The 17,075-nt window shown below is 44.4% G+C and overlaps 2 long non-coding RNA genes across 2 annotated transcripts; both read left to right on the plus strand.

The window, feature by feature from the left end:
- Positions 1-1,700: 1,700 nt before the first annotated feature.
- On the plus strand, positions 1,701-3,726 carry LOC102474111 (uncharacterized). The gene is made up of 3 exons (XR_335313.1): positions 1,701-2,071; positions 3,013-3,076; positions 3,650-3,726. It is a non-coding gene; the product is annotated as an uncharacterized LOC102474111 (long non-coding RNA).
- Positions 3,727-7,399: 3,673 nt separating this feature from the next.
- Positions 7,400-16,181, plus strand: LOC102474410 (uncharacterized). Its single transcript, XR_335314.2, has 3 exons — positions 7,400-7,662; positions 10,073-10,158; positions 16,041-16,181. It is a non-coding gene; the product is annotated as an uncharacterized LOC102474410 (long non-coding RNA).
- Positions 16,182-17,075: the final 894 nt, after the last annotated feature.

Below are 17,075 nucleotides of genomic sequence, written 5' to 3' on the forward strand. Positions count from 1 at the left end.
CTTTCCCTATTGTTCATTTTAGGATTCCAGAACTGTAGCAGGGACTTTCTGCTCTTTAAAAATACCTCTTGCATAAAAGGGGTGGAGGACTTCATTTGTGTTGTCATCAACATTGCGAAGGTCAGGCCTCTCTCTCAGTCATCTGCCTCTAAGCCAAAGAGTGAAGGCCGCAGAGTCTACTGGGTAAGAATATGGCCCAACTCTACCCATAAATGGCACTAGATGAATAGGTGACATTGTCTTAAAAACTGCTCACCTTAAACTCAAACCAATACAATCTCAATAAAGCTGCCTCCAATTGCCTGTGTGGAATGAGGGCTGCTGGACCACTGCGCTCAACATATTTTTTGCAAACTTCACAAGTAGATTACAGATATGTGGAAATGCAAAGATCCTACAGCCCCTCCTGTATTTATCCAGTTTTCTAGTCTTTTGTGGCAGGAGAGCAATCCCAGGCATAGTTACTTCACCGGGAACACAAGCTAAAATCTGGATTGATTTTTACTTCGTGTTTTGCTGCTGCTTCAGTTTACTATCTAAATATTCAGTATTTCTATATGATGTAGAACTGGTCTTGTACTATGTAGAGTTGGACTCTATCATTTTAATTGACAGTATTATGTGATCAACCTTAATCTTTTCTATTATTTTAATCAACATTATTTCCAAAGGTGTGTCTACATTCCTGCAATAAATCTAGTTTGTCATTCTACCTACTCATTTTTTACCAGCATAAAATGTATATCCCTTATTTATTAAGACCTTTTCTCATTTTTTTTTTCTGTATAGAGATTTTTGTTACAGGGCACATGCACTCACCGGAGAGACAGAGAGAGGAAGAGAGACAAAAAGCGAGAAATTACCCCCTCCAGGGGGGGATGGCCACGTCACAGTCCCTTCTCCAGTATCCTTTCAGAATTTTGGGCACACAAGTACACACACCCAGCCTGAGTTTAAAGCTGCCAGGTCCACTACTTGAACTGCCGTCAACTACATGGGAGTCTAGCAATGTAACGATTAGGCCATCTACTGGGCCCCAGACTTTTTCTTTTTGTTAAAGTTTTCTTTCTCTCTTCTGGTTAATTCTGGCATAATGAGCTTTGATGGTAATGTGCATGGTATCTTATTTTGTATTATATTTCCCACTTAGCTTCCCTGTAAACTGGGTGTGTGCATCTGATCCTAATTGTGATGGAACCAGAGACTTTGAGAGAAATCAGCGTCTGGATAAGACAAAGAAAGCTAGGACCATCAGGTTTCTCAGCTCTCCAGTATTTCTCAACCAACTGTGTCTGGGCACTAAAGATTCCCATCTCCTAAAGTAATGGCAGGCTTCACAAACACACTGAGAGCCTGGAATGACCCAGGGCAAGCAGCGGCTGCCCCATAGTGTCAACTGGGCTGGCCTGCGCTGGGCTGGGCTGGACTGATTGATTCAGAGCCCGTGTCTGGGCACCTGGGAAACATAAGAATGTTGACCTGACTGGGAAAGAAGATAAGCCTACAGAGATTCTGACACCTTTCTGTCCTTGCCTTCAGCCTACCCAAAGTTGTGTGTGCCATGAGGGCTGCTGGACTACTGAGCCCAGGCTGAAGAAACCTCCACTTGGCAGTGTTAGTTGTCCTCAAGCTAACATTGTAGCTTCTTAGCAGAATGAGAGTTTATTTCCTTCTTAGCCTTCAGAAGGAAGTGAAGACTTCAGGAAGCTGTTGAGACTTGCTCACAATGAACAAGTTATAAAGATGCTTGTCTAGTTTAGTCAGGATGTGATGAAATCTGCTTGTGCTTCTCAATGACATAATCTCTCACATCATGACGTCACAGAAGAAAATCCCACTGCTGAGGAGTCAGAAATTCAGGCTTCCAAGAAACATTTACTAATACCTGTGCATGCTGTGGCAGGGGTAGGAAATGCAGGGATGGGTTTCTTCCGAGTTATGAACAAATGAACTTGGTAAAATTACTATGGATTGGAGGTGGAGCATGACCCAAGGAGCAATAGAGCCAGAACTGTAGTGTCCAGAAAGATTCTGGAAGGAAGATTACATGTAAAGCCATTATAGACACTGGGTAGGTGCTGTCAAACAGGCAAGTGGGAAAGAGACTTTGAGGTCAAGGAACCACAGCAGATAATTCAAGGAATTATAAAGAGCTTGCTGGACTCATGAAACTGCAGAAAGGTCCACACAACTAACATGTTCTACCCTGTGTCTCCTGGACCTGTATGTTTACTAAAATCAGCGATAGCCTCCATGGATATACGTGGCATAGTCTGGTTTTTGTTTGTTTGTTTGTTTTTTTAAATATGAATTTTAGTTCTCAAATTCATAGGACAGGAAGTCAATGTTGGATTCCAGGGGCTAGAGGAAAGGAGAAATGGAGAACTGTTTTCTGGAGATTTTGTATAGAGCATGAATACACTCAGTACAGAAATTCATGCATTAAAATGACTAAGATTGGGGATGGCAGGTGTCATGGTGGTTGAGGACACTGGACTCCCACATGGCCAACCACAGTTCGAGTCCTGGACCTGGTGGCTAGTTTCTCACTTTCTCTCTCCTCTTCTCTCTCCTCTCTGTCTCTCTGTCTCTGTCTCTGTCTCTCTCTCTCTCTGTCTCCCTTACCCTCTCTCTCTGTGGTCAAATTAAAATAAATAAATAAATGTAATTAAATTTTTTTAATTCTTTATGAAAAAAATGACTGAGATGGTAAATTTTACATCACGTGTATTTACCACAATTAAAAATGAAAACTGAATAAACTATGAAGTCACCTGTTTACATGGATTAGAAAGGGTTCGTGTGTCTATATTACCACACTGGAGATATTGGCACAGAGTCAGAATGTATTTTTACATATAAAAACACACCCATTGTTTTCATCATTGCTTTTGCGGTCTTTTGTTGGTTAGTTTTGTGAAATACATGGGTTTTGTTTGTTTGTTTGTTTGTTTTTCCTAAATATCTGCTTGGAATTGGAGAGATGTCTGACACTTTCTGATATCATTTTAGGAAATGATTGGCCAAGATGAGGTCTAGTCCTAAGTCCATTACCTCCTGTGCCTGCTGCTTAAAGGTGAGCCCTTTCCTCAGATATCCATGGGTGGTTCTCACAGCCAGGCTGGGTCCTGAGTAACTGGAGCAGGTGAGTGCAGCCCTGGAAGGAGGTGGGGCGCAGTAAAAGATCCCGAGACGTGGGAGCCAAGAGCAATGTAGCTAACAGGGTTCTCACTCAGGACTGGAGGACCTACCACAGGGATGCCATTACCTGGAGTCAGCATAGGACATTGTTGCTTAGAGACAGCAGGGACACTGCGACTGAAGAGAGCATAAAATCTAGGACTAAAGGAGCCTATAAGGGGTATCCAAAAATCAACACTTGACCTACAGGGCCAAGGCAGGACCAGCAAGAGAAGGTGAACACCTCAGAACCAGAGATTGCAGGAACAGTGCCTTAAAAAGCTATAGAACCAGAAGCTCCACAAGCAGGATCATGCAAATCCCTTTACACAAGGCAAGGGTAGGAATGGATGAGGGGTGGAGAAAGAGGGGGCACCAGGAAAGGAAGATCCCAGGGAGCTGTGGGATCTGGGTGTGTGTCAGAGCTAAAGACAAGATGCCTTCTTGGACACCTGTCCCCTTTTCTTAGATTTCGCAAAGGAAGATTTTGAAGCGACCTTACTTCACATTGCATCAGATATATTGATATATGAAAGTGCACCCACGTTGTAATTTTAAAAATTGTAAATAAAATTTTTGTTTGTATGTGGTTTCTTTTTAATTAGCCAATAGCGTTTTCCAGGCTCTAATACTGTCTCGTACCTTGGGATAACTCAGGAGTAGCAGGCGCCAGTTCACAGAGCTCCCTAGGTAAATCGGCTGCAGTCTCCACTCTGTACACACCCCTAGGGCATCAGATACCCTATATGGACCTCACTGGAGTTCCAGACCCAGGGGCCCCAGCTCCTCTAGACTTCCTTCCCCAGACAGCACATGGGTTCTCAGATTCACCAGTTAGTAGGCTCCCTCTGAACACTTCCCCACCCTCTGCTTGTCCAGAACATGCTGTGTCAGCCCACACTCTGCAATAACTCACTCTCCCAGTTTGGAGACCTAGAGATAGCCCCAGCACCCCTGCCCCCTCCTACCCACATGCTTACATCATCTTAAGTCCTTTCACTCCTTAACATGTCTGCCACCTGACCATTTCCATGTCCCTACTACAGTGACAGATGCTCTCATGCAAGAGGAGACATCTCTGTCCTCCTCATTTAGTGCCACTCTCTACACAGTACCAAATATGCCCCCCTCTACATGGTCACTCACAAATCCTCAGCAGGGCTTTACTCCATGGCCCCCTGAATTGCCCTGATGAGCTTCTTTCTCTCCAGCTTGCTCCCTGAGTAATTACTCCCTGAGGAAACTCTCTTCAGGCTCTCCATGCCCAGCTTACTCTGTGCCCTACAGGCCAAGTCCTCTCCAATACCCCGTCTGCTCTGGTCCCACTTCCAGGTATGCAACATCTTTGCCCCAAAGCCTCCTCCTAGCCCTTGTTAGGCCCCTGTATTCTCGTCCCGACCAACAACCCAGTCAGCCCGAACCAGAGCGGAAGATCTACAGCTCGTATCATGGTAACATGGTTCACCTCCTGCCAGCTCAGTTTTGGTGCTGAAGGACTTGCCAAATATACTACTGTCTCTAAGTTCCAGCAGCCTGGCTTCCAGGACACGTGGAATGTGACAAGATGGCAGCCAATATGCAACCTGGAGTGAGACCTTGGTTAGTTACAGGACTCCTTCCATACCACATCTTAGTCATCTCACTGCTGTCTGCTCTTTGCCTTCATCCCTATTGTGTTACTTTCTCCTCGGGTGCCAGAGAGGCCTTAACAGTTTCCTTTTTTGGGTCAGTCTGTTCCCTTTCTCACCTGCCTGATCAGCATCCTCCAAAGCCTCTTCATCTGTACCTATCTCCTCTAAGGAAGTTGGTCAGTAACCAACTATAGGCCTGAAGTAGTGCTACAGGCCGCGTGTGCTTGCCACAGAGAGAGAGACATCCCATGGGGGATGGCCATGCCGCAACCCCTTCTCTTCCAGTCTTCTCTTGAAATTTTGGCACATGAACCCATCTGCCCTGTGTTAGTTTCAAGCCACCAGGTCCAGGACTCGAACCACATGGGAGTTCAACCACATGAGAGTTCAGAGCCTTAACTACTATGTAACCTGTCAGCCCCGCCTAAATCTTTACTATAACTCTTTACATTGTTTTCTAGTTTCTATTCTCATGAAGGATATGCCTATGAACTTAATCATAGGAATTATCATTGTGGGTCTTATTTAAGATAGACTGTAGAGTTGAAGTTGGACAATCATAATTTAGTATCGACATTCCAAACTGTATGCAATATATTTACAGCAGTGTTCACCACTACAGGGCAGTGACATAGTTTAAATCACATTCCATTTTAAACCCCTGGAAGACCGCAATAAAAAGGCAACATATCGAGAAAATTCAAAATGTTGGCAATATGGGCCATGACTTCATAGAATCATGGAATCTGAAGTCACTGATGCATAAAGTAAAATTAGCAGGGGAATCTGATTTGATAGAGAACAGAAAGGGGCAGATAGACCCAGTGAAGTAAGAGCATAAATGTTTGGCCTACTGAAGAACAAAACTTTGCTATCCCAACAACGGGCTAGTATGGCAGCCCTCTCTGTTATTCATGGTGTCACTGTTTTGTTTTGTTTTTAAGGTTTTTGCAATAGGGCATGAGTGTTCGCCAGAGACAGAGACAGTGAGAGTGTGAGTGAGAAAACACACCCTGGGAGGATGGTTACACCACGATCCATTCTCCTCCATTCTCCTCCTGGGATTGTGGGTACACACACACAAACTCCCCTCAGAATTTCAAGCTGTGAAGTCTGGGAACAGAACCCTGATCGCCCTTATGTCCTTGTGGAAGTTTAGTGCCTGAACTACCATGCCACTTTCTAGCCCCTCTCAGAGTCACTCTTTTTTATTTTTTTTAAGAGAGATTATTGCTATAGGGTGCATGGGTTCACTGGGAACAGAAACAGACAGAAAATGAAAAAACACCCCGCAGGTGTTGACCATGCCACAGTTCCTTTTCTATTCTCCTCTTGGGATTTTGGGAAGGTAAGCACATGCACCCGATGTGAGTTTTAAGTCACTGGGTCTGGATCTCAAACCATAGTGACTCTCAAACCTAGGAGAAAGTAGAACCATTTCCCTGGTGGGTCAAGCCCACTCACTAACCAATAGGGTAGGGTCTGCACATGTCATAACGGGCATTAAGTCACAGGGTGATGCAGGGGTTGCTATGACACAAATGCTAGAAGAACTCTGGGCACTTGTCCAGTTACTCATTTGGACTGGAGTAACTAGGAGCACCTCTAAAGACAATGACTAAAAAGCTACCCCCAATTGCCCCTCCTAAACCCCAGCCTCCTCCTCGTTCTCTTCCTTCCCACCCTTCTCATGGAAGCCACCTTCCTCCCATTGCTCCTCAGTCTGTCAGCCCTCAGCCTACTCCCCAGCACCAGGCCTCTCGGTCATCTTCTCGCCCTATCCACTTCCCTTCCTTGACTAATACCAACTCCTACCAGCCCCCTCCCTTGAAGGTCTCCAAGCCCAGCTCTTCCTCTGTTCTTTACAGACCATCCACTAGCCGCCGCCCTGTCTGTCTTGGTCCCCTTTCCCATTACTCCAACATCTTTTTCCCAACTCCTCCTCCCAGCCCTCCTTCCTAATCCCCTGGACTCTGGTCACTGCTGACAACCCAGCCACTCCCAAGTGGGCCTGATGATCCACAGCTCTCATCCTGGACAGACGGTGACACCAGGGACATTCCTGTGCAGTTCAGAATTGCCAGGTCTGTGCATTCCCAAGAGCATAACCTGCTGGACATCGAGAATGTGACAGGATGGCCATCACCGTGCAGCCTGGAGTGTCACCTCCATTAGTTATAGGACCCCTTATTCTGACCAGATCTGGTGTCTCACTGCCACCCACATTTTGCCTTCATCCCCATCTCGTGAGACCTCCTGAGGTGCCAGCAATACCTTAACAATTTCCTTCTTCTAGACTATCTGTTTTGTCCCCTCCTGGCTGATATCTGGCCACCCTGCATGAGCTGCTGCATTGGTACCTGTCCTCTCCAAAGAACCCCATTGGTAAGCACAGAGCAAGCTGCAAGACCAGTGAGAACGGAGGTCAGGGAGAGCAGAAGTGGAACACATTACTCTGTTCTCCAGGAGCGTAAGTCCTGTCTATCAGCTCTGGGTTAAATGAGTGACTAGGAGGGTCATTTGACCCATGAAATTAAAACAAAGGAAAGTCCTGCTATAGATAGATGGGGGATCAGGGCTGGTGTTTCATTTTCAGCCTTTTTTTTTTTTTTCTTGGTTCCTCTGTGATTCCGCTATTCTTCATGTTAAAACTCTATTGCTCAGAAAGGGACTTCCTGAACTTGAGAAATGCTTCCCATTTGAACAGGGAGGTTTCCTCCATTTTATTTTCATTGAAGGTCTAATGCTTGGGACTCTCTCTCTCTGTCAGATGCCTCTACCCAAGAAGGTGAAAGGAGCAGAGTCTAGAGGACAAGAATATGCCCAAGTCGTCGTCAGAGAATCACATCATGTGAGTACATAGGATGCGTGAAAAAGTCTCCCTCAAATTGATATCTGAGTAGATTCAAACAATCCTAACCAGAATCCCAATGCATTTTGGGGGGAAATTCCTAGTTGATTATAGTTTCTATGAAAATGCAAAGGGTCAAGTGTGTTTCCTATATTTTGTCCAGACTCCTAGTCATCGGAGCAGGAGAGTAACCAGGCAGCTTCTCCTTCCTGGGCAGAAGTAAAAGTTTTGTTTTGGGATATCCCCATAGGTGCTATCTGAGACTCCAATCCCATATGACTCCCTGTGGTTCAAATCCCAGCTCTGTTGCCTTGAAAAACACTGTGTACATGTGGGTGCGAGCCCAGATTTCAGGTGGGATGGATTTGAAGGAAAAAGCACTTAGCACGACCATGTCTGGATGGGGAATACTTTCTCTCTCTCTCTCTCTCTCTCTCTCTCTCCCCCTCTCCTCTCTCAGTTCCATGCACACATGCTCTCTGACAATAAAAAAAAACTATTATTTCATTTTACCAATCTCCTATCCAAATACACATTAATTCTATACCATACTATATATAATTGCACGCTGTCATTTTAATTAACAGTGATATGTTATGAGTCTTCATCTTTTCCATTATTTTCAGTCAATGCTGTTTGTAATGGTCTGTCCATACTACTACGGTACATCTAGCTTGTGGTTCTGCCTGGTGCATTCTTGTCGCCTCAACATAAATCATTTTCTGGCTATTTATTCAGATATCTTGGATATTATAAAACAGATTTTTCTCATAAAGGTTTAGTGGAATCTTTCTTAGATTAATTCTAGGGTAATAAAATTTGTTGCTAGTTGAATACTATCTTATTTTGTATTCTATTTTCCAGTTAAGTTTCCTGTTAGCTGGATTTGATCTTAATTAAGAAGGACCCCAGAGATTTCAAGAGAAATCAGCCCTGTTGGGTACTGGGTGACAGCTAGAGGGCTAGGGCCATCAGGTTTTTCAGCTCTCGAACACCAGACGATTTCTCAAACACCGCATCCAGGCATAAATGAGTCTTATCTTCTTAAGGAATAATGGACTTGGCAGGGCACAAAGACAGTGTTGCTAATTGTCCCCAGGCTAACACTGTGGCTTCCTAACAGAATCAGGGTTACTTTCTTCTAACCTTCAGGAAAGGAGTGAAGATTTCGAGAGGCTGTCCAAGCCTTGTTCAAAATTATGAGTGATTACAAGATGCTCATCTAGCCAACGAGCAGTACTGAAATTGCTTGGTGCTTCTAAATGATGTCATAGTTCATGTAACGATGTCCACTGAACACAATCCCAGTGCTAAGTGGTCAGACATTCAGGCTTCAAGCATTTACCAAACACACATCTGTGTGTACTGTGGCAGGTACTGGTAACATAGGGATGGATCACGTGCATTCTTTTCCCCTCAAGTGTTGTAGCTACCTACAAATAAACTTAGTAAAGTAACTGTGGATTTGCAATAGAGCAGGTCCCAAAGAAAAAACAGATCTGGGAGCCATAGAGTCCAGAAAGGTTCTGGAAAGAATATTACATATAAGGTCATTAGACACATTGGACTGTGTCCTTCAGACAGATCAGGGAGGAAGCTGCAGAAAGTCCATACAACTCACATGCTCAACTCTGCATCTCCCAGACTGAACCGTATCTGGAACACTGTGTCCTGGGTGAGTGACTGAGTGAGTAAATGATGAGGTGCACAGTGGCAAGGACACAGGCCTTAGAGTCGTGTTTAGGGGCTTACTAACACCAGGGGTGCTCGCCTCCTCTGTGCTAGGCCTACTTGTGGCTCCTTTAAAGTTGTATTGTACACGGTATGTAGAGGAGCCAATTCATAGAACAGAAAGTCAAAAAGCATCTGACAGGGCTTGGAGGGAGGGGGAAGTGGAAAGCAGTCGTATAATGGGTGTAAAAAAGTTCTGGATATTTTGCCCAAAGTGTGAATACCCTCAGCAATAAAGAACTTTATACTTCAAAACAGCTAAGATGGTAAATGTTTATATGTTTATATTTACCACAGATAACAATGTCAAATAAACTATGAAGTCACCTGGTGATTTAGAAAAGGAAAGAGTCATTCTGTCTGTGTCACCACATTGGCGATATTGGCCACACTGTGTGGGACACTGTTGCCTGGAGCCCGCAGGGAGGCTGTTGATAGAGATGGCTTAAAGTGCAATTGCCTGAGGACAGCAGAAAGCCCAAGACAAGGTGCGGGGTGGGGGTCTCTACAGTCCAGAGATCAGGACCTCACCTAGCAGGGTCAAGGTTATGGGAAGACACCAATGAGAAAAGAGGACCCCAGGTGAGGTTCATTAGAACAAAATCTTATAAGAACTGTACATTAAGCAGCTACAGACCGAGGAAGTCTACATGCAAGATTACTTGAATCCCTTTCGCAGGCATGGGGGCGGGGCTGGACAGAGGACAAGACTCAAGAGGTCTTCCGGGGAAGGATGTGCCCCGCAAGCTGCAGAGTGTGATTGAGGTAAGAGCTAAGCACAGGAGGCTTCGGTGAAGGGGAAGATCAAGAGGGCTCACAGGGAAGGGCTGTCCTGGATGTTGCAGAATGGGAGTGAGGTCAGAGCTATGAAAAGGAGACTTGTTATTTTTCATTCATTGTTTTTGGCCATAGGGCAGTGCCTTAATCCCCACACCACCTGTCAGCCCAGGACTCCTTCCCTGAAATCTACTCCCTTTCACAGACTTCAGGAAGACATTGGAGGAGCCCCGCACCACATTGTATCTGATATTGTAATATATTTAGTGCATTCATCTTGTGGTTATGTTATAAAAAAAGTTGAGCATCTTTTTATGATTTTGTTTCTAAAATATATTTTGTAGGGTTATGTTGGTTTTGTTTGTATTTATGTTCTTTTAAAAGCTAAAGGTATTTGTCAGGCTCTAACACTCACACCTTGGAAAAGCTCAGAAGCAGCAGGCTCCAGCCCACAGTGCTCCCCTCAGAAAGGTTTCTAGGAGGTCCCACTCTCCACTCTGCTCACTGCACACACTCCTCGGGTGGTTTCCTCTGGTCCTGGGCCATCAGCTCCCCTAAATGCCACTGGGCCATGAATAGAACTCCAGACCTAGAGCCCAGCCTCCAGGCTCCATTCCCTGGACAGCCCATGGCTCCTCAGACTCACCAGATGGCAAGCCAGGCTCTTTCTGGACCCTCTTCCCCACCTCTGCTCCTCTACGACATCCTGTCTCAGCCAACACACTGCAGTCACTCACGCTCCCAGGTTGGAGACCGAGGACATCTTCAGTGCCTCTTTCTCCCTGATCCACACACAGCCAGCACTAGTCCTGTTTACTTTTTAAATATTTCTCCTGACCATTCCCATGTTCCTGCTTCACTGATAGACACCATTATGAATGGGGAGGCATCTCCACTCACCTCATCACTTCAGTCCACCATCTCAAGCACCTGAGACTGCCCCCTCACTCCATCTGCACTCCCAACCTCGGCAGGGCCCACCTCACTGCCCCCTTGGTTTGAAGAGCTCCTTCCCGCCAAGGTGTCTGCTCCAGCTCGTCCCTTACACTGCTAGCTTCAGCTGTGCTGAAAGGCCAACTTGATCATGCTAGTCCCTCCCTAACATCCTTCAGTGCCCCCACAGCTTCTGAGCTAATGATCACGTCGATCAGCTCACAGGCCCCTTAGAGCTGGCTCTGGTTCCCACCCAGCGACATGCCACTTTTCTCCATCCCCACATGTCTTAGTCTATAATTGGGCTGCTAACATGAATATCTCAGACTGAGATTTATAAATAAACTGAGTTCATTCAGTTCCCAGTGCAAGATCCAAGGCTCAAGGGACAACTTCTGGTGAGGCTACAACATGGCAGCAGGCAGGGTCTTCGGCAGAGCACCTACCCGTCAGATTTGCTGTCATCCCCTCCACCTATCAGCCCACCAGAAATGAATCATAGAATATCCGTGATCATACCCAAGGCTCCACCCTGAGACACTATGAAAGAATTAAACTTTCATTTAACACCTCTACAGTACAATCAAGTCCCAAACATGAACCTTTGAGGTGACAAACCATAACCTTCTACCTGTACCCCAAAGTTCACATCTTTCTCCTATCCAAAATCATCCCAATGGCCCCAGAAGTCTTGACTCATTTCAAGTCCAAGACCAAAGTCCAATGTTATCTGAGATTCAAGGTAAAATATGAAGGCAAAACAAATTACTTCCAATGTATAGCTATGGATCAGGAGCAGGGTAGACATTCCCATTCCAAGCAAGGCCAGAACTCAAGGGGACCAACCTTAGACCCTGAAACTCCGTGTGCTGCACCCTGGATGCACTGAGAGGGCTGGGTCCCAAAACATCAGAGAGCCTTTTCCCTTTTCCCTGTCAAGCTCAGTCCCTGCTTCTCTCTCTTCAGCTGGAGTCTTCTGAGTTCTGAATTTCAGGCTGGTGCTTCATGCTGATTGCTTCCCAGTTCGGAGCCCCAAGCTTTTCCGTGTGTTCTTTGGAATCTAGGAGGAGGCTGTCAGCACAGGCTACTTGCACCTTCCAGAACGCTCGGTGGAGCGGCTGCTTTAACAGCAGGTCAAGTCTACCTGGGGTCACTGGAAACAGCTTGCACTGAGGAACACTTTACTGGGATGCAGGGAGCAGAGTCCTGAAGGGACGCAGGACTACCTTGTCCTAGACCAGTCTCCTGAACTATTCTCTCCTAGGCATTTGCGCTTAATGGGAAGGGCAGTGCTGTCAGGACTTTTCCCTTATTTTCTAGACAATCGTGACCTGGCTTCCTTCCTGCTCTTCTAAATCTCTTTAGCAACCAGTCTCTTAGCCACATTTTCCTCTGACAAGCATACTTTTTGCATCTTGGCCACATAGCCAGACTGCAAATTTTCCAAAAATTCCTAACTCCTGCTGTCCTTCTCTTTTCATTATAAGTTCCATCTTTAGATCAATTCATTCCTCTCTCATTTCACTAGATGTAGTTAAAATAACTACACACATTTCCTTCTATATTTTGCTTTGAAATTTCATTTTCCAGATCATCATCTATCTTAATTAAAAACTCAACAAAACTTCTGGACACAAACATTTTGCCTGCAAATTCTCTGCTATGTTATAACACACATAATCTTTTCCCAACTTTCCAATAAGCTCTTCCTCATTTTCTCTAAAACCTCAGAATAGACTTCACTGTCCTATTCCTATCAATATTCTGAATACTACCATTTGCTAAACTATGAAAAAAACTTCCAACTTGGGGCCAGCAGTTAGCATGGTGGTTAAGGAAGTTGGAGCCCACATGGCTGACTGAGTGGTTTGTGTTCCAGACTTGGTAGCTTGAAAATCATGCTGGGCATGTGTGTGTGTGCATAACCAAAATCCAGAAAGGAAAGAATGGAGAAGGGATTGTGGTATCACCATCCCCTCTTAGAGGAGATTCCACACTTTTCCTTCCTCTCTCTCTCTCTCTCTCTGTCTCTCTCTGGTGAGTAAACACATCCTAAAGCAAAAACTAAAAACAAAAACAAACAAACAAAAGACTTCCAATTCATTTCTTAACAATTCATCTTCTAAGTCTTCGTCAGAATCTGTGCTTTTTTCTAGGCATCTCGTCCTTGTCTACTACCCCATCCCAGAGTCATTTCCACAGGTCACATACTTGTAGCAACACTATCCTGCCAGCTACACCATTTTCTATCTTAGTCCATTTTTGCACTGGTTACAGAAATACACAAGATCAGATGATTCATAAAGACAGAGGATATCCAACTCATCATGTGGGTTCCAGGCTCTAGGGCCCAACTTCAGGTGATGCTACTACGTGGCAGGAGGCAGGCTCTTGACCAGAGCGTCTATCCAGAAGTTTCTGTGTCTCATTCCTCCTGATTACTCACTTAGCAGAACTAAATAATAAAGGCCTCACCCTAATGACACGATCACACCCAAAGGCCTCACCCTGGAACACCATCAAAGAATTAAGTTTTAACTTCTTTTCACTTCTACACTTTGATTAGGTCCCAGCAGATAGGTATTTGGAGATCATCCAAAACCAAAATCTTAACCTTGGGGGACAAACCATTTCAAACCATAACACCACCTGAGTTCCTTTAATACACGTCTGATGCCTACTCTGCACCAGCCACTGCTAAAGGCTCCAACATATGCTCCCCTCTTACCACCATTTCCAAATAAAGGCTTTCTTAAATATGCCATGCTATTTCTCGCTATGTTACCTACACAAACGCTATTTCTCCCTGAATTTCTACCCAACATTTGTGCCCAGTGGTCTGCTGTGTCATGGCTATAGAAAGAAAACAAATATCTTCATTTGCCTTTGAACGAAACTGGCTTTCTTATGGAGTCTCTCCAACCACTAACTTTAGCACAACAAATTAATGTCCAATTCTATTTAAACGTGGTCCATTCCAACAACTGAAACAATTCCTTAAGGTAACATTTAGGCTTCTCAGAAAAGTGCTGTCTCCGAGCTCATGACCCTTGGGAATATGATTAATATGATCCACCAAGTCCAGGGAGAACCTATAGGATTCATGTTTATAGTTTACTTTATCCATATAGGAAGAAATTATGCTTTTATAAAATGCTGATAATACTATATAGACAATATATACATACAAATATATACATATACATACATATATATACATATTATATATATGTATATACATTACAGATGCATGTTCCAAAGTTTTAATGATAAAGGTTTAAGATACAAAACAGTTTGGAGACCTCTCGTCTCTACTGACCTCTGCTCATGTCCTAACACTCTGGAGCTAGCTCACTTTACTCCAGCTCCTCTAACCTTGCTGTTTCTGACATTCAAGCTCACACTCCTATTCTTCCCACATGTACTCACACAGCACGTTCCCTCACTGCATTCAGGGCTCTGTTCATACACCCCTCCCTAGAGATACACCACCCACAGCGCGCCCCACCATCAACTCTTTATTCTCTTTTTCTTTGTTATTTTGCCTCACAGCTATTTGAGAGGACTCTAATAGTTCACAGAAAAATAGAATTAATATCCAAGTTTATTTTGGTGCAAAAGAATTTATAAACTCCTATTGTTTTTCATAATACACATTTTCCACAAAAGTTTTGAAGACCCCTTGCATAGCGGTATCTGGCTAACGTCCTTTGGTCGCTCAGGCTGTTTTGTCTCCCTAGACCAGCACTGCCAAGAATGTTCTTCTATGATGAAAACACCTCTATCTGTGCTGGAGTCACACTGTTGCCATTGGCCATCTGGGGCTATGGAACAGATGAAATGTGACTAGTGTGACAAAAGGAACTGAATCCTTAACTGTATGTCATTTTAATTGTTTCAATGCAAGTAGCCATGTTGCTGGTTGAGGGGCCCTACATGCCCTGTCCAGGGACCCAAAGCAGATCTGACCTCTCACTTTTCAACAAAACACAGAGAGGCAAAATTGTTAATGAGAGAAGAAAGCAGAATTAGATTTTTAAAGAGGTTTTTGCCTTAGGGTGTATGCGCTCGCCAGAGGAAGAGAGAGACAGAGACAGCAAGAGGGAAAGTGAGAAATCACCCACCACGGCGGGGGGAGGGGATGCCCGCACTACAATCCTTTCTCCTCCATTCTCCTGCCAGGATTTTGGGCACACTTATGCTGCCAGTGTAAATTTTAAGCCACTGGGTCTGGGACTCAAATCACAGTCAGCCACGTGGGAGTTCAGTGACTCTCATCTGTAGTAATCACTACGCCATCTGTTGGCCCAGAAAGGAGAATGTTTTTATAGTGTGGCCAACCAGGAAGATATGTAAGAATATCTTCGATGAGTCAGTGAATTTACAGATGTTTTGTAAGGGAAGGGAGATGTTATGTGGCTTACAGCTTTCTATAGAAAAGCATAGATGAGGTGAATTTTTAGTTGTGAGGAATAATCAAATAATTTGTCTTTGGGTCAGGCATTTCAGTCTTAGGTAAAGGGTATAATGAAACAATCCATTTTCAAAGACAGGAATTTCGGCTTGCGGCTAGGCCAGAACATCTGTCCTGTTCTAAGCTCCGGACTGGCCATTTGTCTCCTTGGCGTTCCTGTGAGAAACCTCAAGCAAAGAGCAGCAGGATGAGAGAAAAACAGTTTCTGATTTTAACAAGATTGAATCAGCTTGACTAAGCAGCCCTGTTTATAGCCACATGTGCTGGTGGTCACTGTACTGGACAGAGCCATTCTAGACAGTGAACTCATCGAGGGCCTCATCTAACTTGAATTCCCAGGGCCCAGCATGATAGCTGGCATGTACAGTGTAGTCAGGGAGTGCTAAGGGATGCCGGCTTAGGTGGACCCTAGGTAGGACAAGAAGTCAGTGTTAAGATGTGAACCTGTGATGATGTTTTCTAGATCACACAATTGCCAGAAAGCCCACGTCCTAGCATGATGACCTGCAGAGGTGAGTCCTGGGGACTGAGAACACTAATGAGTTACAGGAAAGAAGCAGACTGGCTGGAGAGACCTCTCAGAGACGCGTTACCTTGGAGTAAGCAGCAGAGTCTTCTGCTTTGATCCTGGAAAGTAGATTAATATTAGCTGAGCTCATAGGTGATTGACTCTTTCAACCATGTCATTTTTCTGTCAAGTTGATTAAAATGTTCCTAGCGATCTTAACATTGCATTTATTTATTCGTCAAACATTTATTGTTTGAAGTACAGATTCTGGACTGATAGTATTACAAACTGGTTGTTTCATTCAGTAATTGTGTGATCTAAGAGGTTTTTCCCCCTTCTAATACTATTTCTTAGGGATAGAGGATTAAAAGAGAAGAACAAAAGATGCACCAGCTCAGAACAGTATCTGTGCTCAGTATCAGTTGTCAATATTTTCATTGTTATGTGTGACAGTCACTATGAAAGACAGAATAGGGGGAGTTGTAGCAAAGGAAACTAAAAGTGAATGGATTTATAATAGGTAGTAATAGAAAGTAATAGAAAAACAGCAACATCATAGAAAGCAGATGCCTAGGTCAGGAGGTGGAATTCACACGGTGAGGTGGAGCATGTCAGGTGAAGAAGACTGGAGAAACGTTCTGAGTTACACGGAAAGGCACAGAAATGGGAATTACCAGCAAGCTCTGAGAACTGGGAGTAATTTTGCATAATCAAGATAAACAGGTGGCAAAAAGGTCACATTGGGGAACGAGCGAAGAGACAATTTTTGTGGAAAGCCTAACTCCTCTAGAAAGCCCTCCTTCTCCTCTACCTTCCTGGAGTAGAAATCAAAGGAAGGAGGAAATAAAACTTACATAGCAGGATGGGATGGGAAGTAGGGAAGTAGAGGATCTTATGTCATTGTGAAGGACACAGACAAGTAAAGAGACAACAGAGAGGGCAAATCAAAGCAAATTGGGGGTTTCTGCAAGGTTCACTCCTAGCTGGAGG

The sequence above is a fragment of the Tupaia chinensis genome, unplaced genomic scaffold (genome assembly GCF_000334495.1).
Source record: "Tupaia chinensis unplaced genomic scaffold, TupChi_1.0 Scaffold000387_1, whole genome shotgun sequence".
Lineage (NCBI taxonomy): Eukaryota > Metazoa > Chordata > Mammalia > Scandentia > Tupaiidae > Tupaia > Tupaia belangeri.